The sequence below is a fragment of the Glycine max genome, chromosome 17 (genome assembly GCF_000004515.6).
Source record: "Glycine max cultivar Williams 82 chromosome 17, Glycine_max_v4.0, whole genome shotgun sequence".
Lineage (NCBI taxonomy): Eukaryota > Viridiplantae > Streptophyta > Magnoliopsida > Fabales > Fabaceae > Glycine > Glycine max.
Genome location: NC_038253.2, coordinates 18,961,121 through 18,969,853, shown reverse-complemented (window position 1 = coordinate 18,969,853; position 8,733 = coordinate 18,961,121).

Sequence of the window (8,733 nt, the reverse complement as noted above, 5' to 3'; positions counted from 1 at the left end):
TATGTTGATATGAGATGATGTTGTTGTTGATAATGTCATTGAGATGAGATGACGTTGATGTTGAAAATGACATTGAGATGAGATGATGTTATGTGGAGAATGACATTGAGATGAGATGTTGTTGATGTTGAAAATGGCATTGTGATGATGTATGATGTGTATGTACATAGGGGATGCAGTGACCATGATGGATATCCCTGGTGGGGGAAATAGAGTGGTTAAAGAGTTTTATGCATCTTTAGAGGGGGATGGCTTAGAATCTTTAATTATCCACGGTCAGTGCATTGATGGTGCCCATGTTTCATACTTCATATTGCATGAAAATAGTATAAACTTTATTAGTAAGTACTTGTAGTTTCTCATGAGGGGGAATACTTGTACTTTGGGGCATGTCACTCAATTTGGAACTCCCTTGAGACTCAGGCTGATCACTATGGGGGGGAGTTGCATGTGCACGAGAAGGTGACCTCGACACTTGTTGCCTAGTTTTCCTAAGTGAGAGTGTCACGCTTAGGCTATTCCTTGACGAGTGGTACCCCATTGCATTTGAGAGTTGAGGTCAGGTGCATGCATCATATTGAGCATGATTGATTAGAATTATGAAAGGTTGATGACTACTTGTAGAGTGTATGTTGGACTGATGGATGTTTGTGTATGATTATGGTATTTATTAATGTTTTCTTACTAATCATGGTAATTTGATTTTTGTGTTAATTTCTTTTATAATAAACTCACCTTTGTAATTTTTGTATCATGTCGTTGGTACCTATGATGATCGCAAACCATTGTTCATGGGAGCAGATGGATAGCAGTAGAGTACGTGAAGTGAGATTCTCTTGTGGAGCCACCAAGCCGACGTGATGATGTTGGGATTATTTTAGGAGAGAATTGTGTTTTGTTAATAAACTCCTCCGTAGCTGGTCCTATAAGTCTTTTTGAATAGAGGATGTAAATCACAGATTTAATTATATGTATGAATTTCCATTATGTGATTGATGTGTACTGAATTAATATATGTATATCTATATATATTCATTTAAGTAATTATGCGTTGTTTGATGAATGTATACTGCGAAAAATTTACTTTCATTTTTCATAAGCAAATTAATGGAGTTTTCATTTAAAAATTAAAATTTACGCAGCTTAGAGTGATAATATCATAGTGACGAGGCGGGTCGTTACAGTCTTGAAGACCCATTTACAGCCAATGGCCTTTGCCCTATTAGGCAACTCTACAAGGTTCCAAACACTGTTACTTTGCATGGAATTCATCTCATCCTTTATGGCATCATACCATAAATTTGACTCTTTACAACTCATGACTTGATCAAAAGTTTCAGGATCATTTTCAGCTCCAATATGATAGTCAGATTCTTGCAAATATATAATATAATCACTAGGAATAATTGATTTTCTTACTCTAGTAGATCTCCTTAATGCTACATCAACATTTTCTTGTAGATCATGTTGTTCACCTGGTTGTTCATCATTTTCAGGAATTTGATGATCAACTTGATCTACTGGATTATCAACAATAGGTTGTGGAATGCCAGTCATTTGTTGTTTATCACCCCTTTAAACTTGAGGGGTGTAAATTACAACCAATCTTTCACTAGATGTGGATGGTTGACACTCTATATGATCAATTTTAGAACCTAAGTCCTTCAATTGATCAATCATATGGATCAAGTCATTTTCAAGAAACTTGGCATTTCTTGATTCCACAATCTAAGCAATATGATATGGATAGTAAAACCTATTACCTTTAGACCTTTCGGCTTATCAAATAAAATACCCACTAATAGTCCTTGGGTCAAGTTTCTTCTCTTGTGGGCTATATATTCTCACCTCAGATGGACAACCCTAATCGCGCATATGATTCAAACTCAAATTCCAACCTTTAAACAACTCAAAAGGTGTCTTTGGGACAACCTTGGTTGGAACACGATTTAATATATATAGTATTGTCTTTAGTGCTTCAGCCCACAAAGATTTAGGAAGATTGGAGTTGTTAAGCATACTACGTACCATGTCCAATAATGTTTTGTCCCTTCTTTCTGCAACAACATTTTGATTTAGAGAACCAGGCATAGTGTATTGGGCAACAATCCCATGTTCTCAACTTTGGAAAGGGACCAGGTGCTTGTTCATTCTCAGTATATCTGGCATAATATTATCCACCTCTATCTGATCTCATTATTTTTATCTGCTCGCCACATTGATTCTCAACTTCAGCCTTAAAGACTTTGAAGGCATCTAATGCTTCATTTTTGTTATGAAGCAAATAAACATTCATATATCGTGAATAATCATCTATAAAGGTGATAAAATATTTCTGACCATGTGTATCCATATCTGGAATACAAATATCAGTATGAATTATTTCTAATATGCTTGAACTCCTATTAGCACCTTTCTTAGACATGTTGGTCTTCTTATCCTTAATGCAGTCCACACAAGTCTTAAAGTCAGCAAAATCTAGAGTATTGAGTGCTCCGTCTTTCACTAACCTTTTAATCCTCTCAATGGAGATATGCCTTAATCTTTGGTGCCATCACATAGAGGAATTCTCATTAATATTACACCTTTTAATACCACTTTGAACATGCATTGAACTATAAGTGGCATCAATTTGTAAACCAAGAAGATAAAGACCATCAGACAAGATATTATTCCCAACACATTCAAAATTATAAAATAACTCAAACAACGTGTCTTTAAAATTAAAGGAATATCCAAAAGGTACAAGTCTGGAAATAGAAATCAAGTTTTGAGAAAAACATGGCACATAAAAGAGCCTTTCTAATTTCAAAATAAAGCTACTACTTAAAGTTAAAATGCAAGTTCCAATAGTCTCCAAAGGTGAGCCTAATTTATTGCATGGTAAAATGCTTTGCTCACTTCCCACTGGTTTCCTTAGGTTTTGCATACCCTATAAAGAATTTGCAAAATGGATTGTAGATCCAGAATCAATCCACTGGGTGTTAATATTAACAATAACCATATTAGATTCACAACATACTAATGAGATTGATTTACCTTTCTTCTCGAGCCATTTTTGGAATCTGGGGTAATTCTTCTTCATGTGTCCTTTCTTCTTACAGAAGAAACACTTTGCCACCTTCTTAATAGCAGCTTGAGGTGGTATTTTACCATTCCTCTTCTGATTAGCTTGAGACTTAGTTGCTTTGTTCTTCCCACAAGCAGTTGTCAGCAATGCACTCTCACCCATCTCCATTACAAACCTTTCTTCTTCTTGAACACACATGGTCATTAATTCATTGATAAACCATTTGTCCTTATTTGTGTTGTAGGAAATCTTAAATGACCCATATTTTGATCGAAGGATGTTCAGAATGAAGTGCACTAGGAAGGACTTAGACATATCAATCTATAGTTTCTTAAGTTGAGCTGAAATATCTTGCATTTGCATTATGTACTCACGCATACCTTTCACACTGGTGAGCCGGAGAAAGGAGAACTTCATGATCAGGGTGCTTGCTAAAGCCTTATCTAAAGTGATGAACTAGTCATCAATATCCTTAAGTAAGTTTCAAACCTTTTCATGTTGGTTGATAGAACCACGTATCCTAGCCGAGATTTGGGTCTTAATGAACATCACGCTAAGCCGGTTGGATCGATCCCACCACTCATATAGCACAACAACAACTGGGCTACTTTCATTAGTGATTATAGGTGGTTTATCTTTCCTTATAGCATAATGTATGTGCATCCACCCCAATTACAGAGGAATTCTCTCCTTCCATATCTTATAGTTATCACCTTTGAGTTTGAGAACATCACATTGAGTATCGGAAAAATTAACAGTTTAAAAAGATGCAAAAATCCAAAGGTTTATGTCAAATTTTGACGTATATTAATCTTAATTGTATGTTTTACCGATGTAAACATACCAGAAAATTGAATCTTGTGGCATAAAAATTGTCTGTGGACTAAATTTTTAATTCAATAAGATACAATTAAACTTTATAATATGATAATCAAATTACATACTCAAATTCATGCTTTACGGGTACAACATGAAAATAATTTGATTTTCTATCGCAAATATTTACTTTATGATAAAACTGTCAAATTATACATCACCTCGTGATCCTTGTGGGTAAATCATGAAAAATAATATGACATTTTATATTAATTAATTGTACAAATATAATAAAAATTCTTGTGGGATAAAATTCAGTATATAAAGTACAATTAATCACAATAGTATGCCTAATTCCTTATATAATCTTTAAATAACTTAATATATAATTTTAATCAAATTATAGATGTTGTGGCTAATCCATAATTAATCAAAATTATGAAAATCACTATGACATAAAACTTAATCATACGAGAATAAATCATATTATGCACTTCCAGATCAAGGTATAATATAATGATGAATAAAATTCTCATATATAATTGCATAATTGAAACATAATATTATGCATTTGATCTCATATATATATATATATATATATATATATATGCATAAAATAAATCAAAACTGCACAAATTGTAAAAGTAAACAAAAACGTACAAGCATATAAGATACAGGAAAATGAATAAATATTAAAGAACCCTGAATGGCCCAGTGGCTCATGTGAAGCCCAATAAGCTGTAGGTCACTGGTTTGAGACATTGGTTTGAGACCCAGAGAAATAGTATATTTTCCTTTTTTTAAAAACAAATAAAAATTCACTATTCATCATCTTCAACTCTAGTGGGTGAATCCAACCCATATACAGACCCAGTTAGTTCTTACTCATTTGGGCACTGTTTTACACAATCCAAAAGCCAGAAAACAAGGAAATAAACCAAAATAAAGATTTCTAATCTTATTTTTAACAAATGAAGCTCTAAACACCAAAAACAAAATTAGATCAGAAAAAAACCAAAAACCAAAAATGGACAAGGCAAAGGCAACTACAGCTCTGATACCAAATGTATGACTAAAATATCAAACTTGTGATATTACAAACAACAAAAACAAAACACATGTGATTAACAAATGCAGAAAATAGAATCACGATATATCTCGAGCCATTGCCATGAAAGAGCTGTTTTGTTTTGGTTCCTCCAAGCTCTCACACACAATCTCTCTCTATATAGATGGTGTATCAGACAAAAATGAAAGATATTAGCTTAGGGACAAGCACATGTGTTATATATAGACATTCTACCACCAAGAATACATTTAGTAGCCATTACCACCCATTGATGTCATTCAATATTTGGGCTTTCAACTCCAAAACTGATGGAGCACTTGACCTTCTAAGTCCAAATTGTATAGACCCCTATTAAGGAGTTAAAAACAGATTTTTAATAAAAAATTACTACATGCGCGTGAACAAGAGAGTGATGTGAGCAAAGTGCATACATGACAGACTCAAGTGAGACATTGGTTCCACACTAACGTCAAAGGTAATGGTTACACACTAACAAACTATAAAGAACGCAAAGTACCATGGAAGACACACACCATGGAGGATGAAGATGACATTGAATGTTCAAGTAGGTGTTCTTTCCATGTTTGCCTCAATGAAAAGTGAGGAGAGATTTAGGTTTTAATCTTTCCAATTTTTTGAAGGAGGGGTTTAGGGTTAGAAAACGTGGGGCTTCAAAATTTGGGGATATTTTTTTAAGATGGATTAGGTTCTACAAACATTGGGAACTGGGAATTAAAATATTAAGACATAAAGAATCAGTCAAGTCGATGCTAAAGTGGACAGTAAGTAAAAATAGCATTATTAATTGAAGCAAATGCTGAAAAATATTTTTTTAAAAAAAAAATAACAATAAACTACAACATGGACTATGCCGCCGCACGATTATTAAGTGTCAGCTTGAGCCAACGCAAACACAGCATTTTAGACATAATACAAAATTAAAATTAAAAAATAATAGTGTCCAATAAGAGTCGATTAAGTTGACACTATTTGTGTTAGCCTTTGGCCCATGCAGAAAAGGCCATGCTAATAAGTTGTATTCTGGTAGTGGTTAATGGGTTAACCCAAATCAAGACTTGACGTTTTAGAGCTCAATTTTTTTATGGAGAAAAAATGGAAGGTGTGTGGTGGAAGCTAAAAGTCAAAGTGTATATTATGCATCACATCTCATGTCATATTTACATATTGCCTTAATTAGTTTTGCATGCATTTTTCTTATGTTTTATTGTGATTTCATTGTGTTTTTCTTTGATTTTTCCTTCCTAAAACTTGTTACAATGTTTTCCTTGTTTTTATTTCTGGTTTGAAAGTTTTTAGGAAAAAATGGTTTTATACAAATCATCCAATACATGTTTTCAAACTAAGAGTCCAATTCATTTTTCATACACAACGTCTAATATGTGTTTCAAACAAAAGTGTCCAAAGTTTTTTTTAATACAAGCTTGTTTCTTTTTAGATATACTTGGACAATGCTTTTAAACTTGTTGGGACTTGCAGCCCATACTCACTACTAGAAAATATGGTTTTACCGTCGTCATTTTAACATCGGTTTTATAAAAGCCGATATTAAAAAAACACGGTGGCATAATTGTAAATAATTTGAGTTCATTAACATCGGTTTTTAAAAAATCGATTTTGTGTCGATATTAACATCAGTTTTTATTAAAACCATGATTTTTATATATAAAAAAAACAATGTTGTATTTTTACCCAAAATTAAAACTCCAATTATTTCCCTTCTCTTTTCGTGCTCACTCTCTTCACCACTCTGCACTTCCCAAACCCTTCAAACACTTTTGCTCTCACCACTCTCACTCACGACGGTCCTCATCTTCACCACTCTTGCTCGCGACAGTGCTCAGTTTATGTTCTTCTTTTACTTAGCTCATAATTCATGGTCAATGTGATGTAGTTGAAGTATTCAGTGTTTTCTGTTTTGGGTTGAAAGGGTCTTTAGGAGCTGTCGGTTAGGGATAATCCAATACCTCACATGAATGAAAATGAGAGTTTAGGGGTTTATGGATAAGGTTTAGTTCCTTGTAGGGGTCTTTATCGCATGGGATTGGAGTAGATTGGGTTTGGAGAGAGTGAGTGAGTTTGTAGTGAAGAGAAAGGTTAAGGAAAATGCAAATGCAAATGCCCTAAATGTACAATGAGTGAGTGAATAATATTATATGAAGTCTAATTACAGTGAAAATATTTTACCAAAATGCTCTTCAAATCATCATGCATGTGAACTTCCAAAAAATTGAGTTGTGTGTTTGTGACTTATTGTGTGTTTGAAAACTAATTGATATCATGGGAACTGTGACTGATGTTATCTTATGATTTGGAATTCCACGGGGATCTAAAAGTGACATAGTTTATCCTATTATATGTGCACCTATGTGTATGATGGAAATCAATGTTCTGAGTTCCCTAATTCGCCTAGTTCATATCCAATTTGTGGTGTTACTCATGTTTTAATTGCTTTTAATTTAAGTTGAAAAAGACTAAACTGAAGATAGGCATGTCAACAAAATGAAAATGTGCTTATATGCCATGTTTAAGTTCATAACTATACTTGTAGTTCTGAGATTTCATAATCTAATTTGATGAGCCTCTGAAGAGATGTTTACTGTGCTTATTTCATCATTTTCAATCTTTTAATTAAGTTAAGAAAGTGTATTTAAGTTAATTTATCATGGCCACAAAATTAGAACATTAGAGAACAATATGTGAAGCATATATTATGAAAATTAGTCATATTCCAAATCTGTCTTCATAATGGCTATCCAATTGAACCATATAGATTCAATCTAATTCCCCTTAAAATTCTATAGATTTTTTTCCTATCTTCCAAATTCTTTTGGTCTCACTTAATTTAGGCAATCTGAAAATTTATAGTAATTTTTCCTGTAAGACCCATTTAAGTTGGTTTCTATGTAAAACTGCATAGGAGTAAATTGTGACGTATAGCCCTAAGACTTATGTAACTCTAGCAGCAACATCTATACTTGTTCCTCTATGTTAGTAAGGCCTTATAATGTATACAGTCTACCCATCCCAATTTCTATGCCATAGGTATAAGTGTGTTGAGTGAAGCAAATGAAATAGGACTACTATTATTGGTTGAACTCATAACAAATGTTATCCTGGGTTTGAAATTGTCGTATATTCTCTCCTGATCGACTTTGGCAAAAATATTTGGTGATCTTTTAGACCTGGATATACTCTTTCAAATCTACCCAACCTCATAATTTTTTAAGTTTCATAGAATATTTTACAAATATAATGTCAGAAGACAATAAAGCTGTGATGTTGCATAATTTTCTAAATAATGTTGCAGGTTGGGGTTTTCTTTCAACACCTAATGCCTATGTCCCTAGTTAGGAGTGATTCTCTTGTTCATATGCACATTATATGAGTATAAAACTAACCTTTTCTAAGTTCCTAACCTCTTTTAAGCTCAGAAAAAAATTAGGAATCCCAAACTATATCAAAAGAGGTTGCTAAATTTTGTCCTACAAAGGGGTACTGTATTCAAATTAAAACCAGTAGTGACATGGAGTGAATTAGGATAAACCCTTTGGTAGTCATCCAAATTTGTGTCTTAGTTTTTGAATTAAATTTGTCTCATAATTTTTAGAAATCCCTAGATTATTTGGCGAATAATGTGGTAAGACCCGTTGGCGCTGTCTGTGTCTTAGACTAATCTAAGTTTGGGCATTGGTCTAAGCTATTTGAGATGGTCAATGCTTGAGGCTCCAGATGGGGACTCTTTCCCTGTATTTATTCA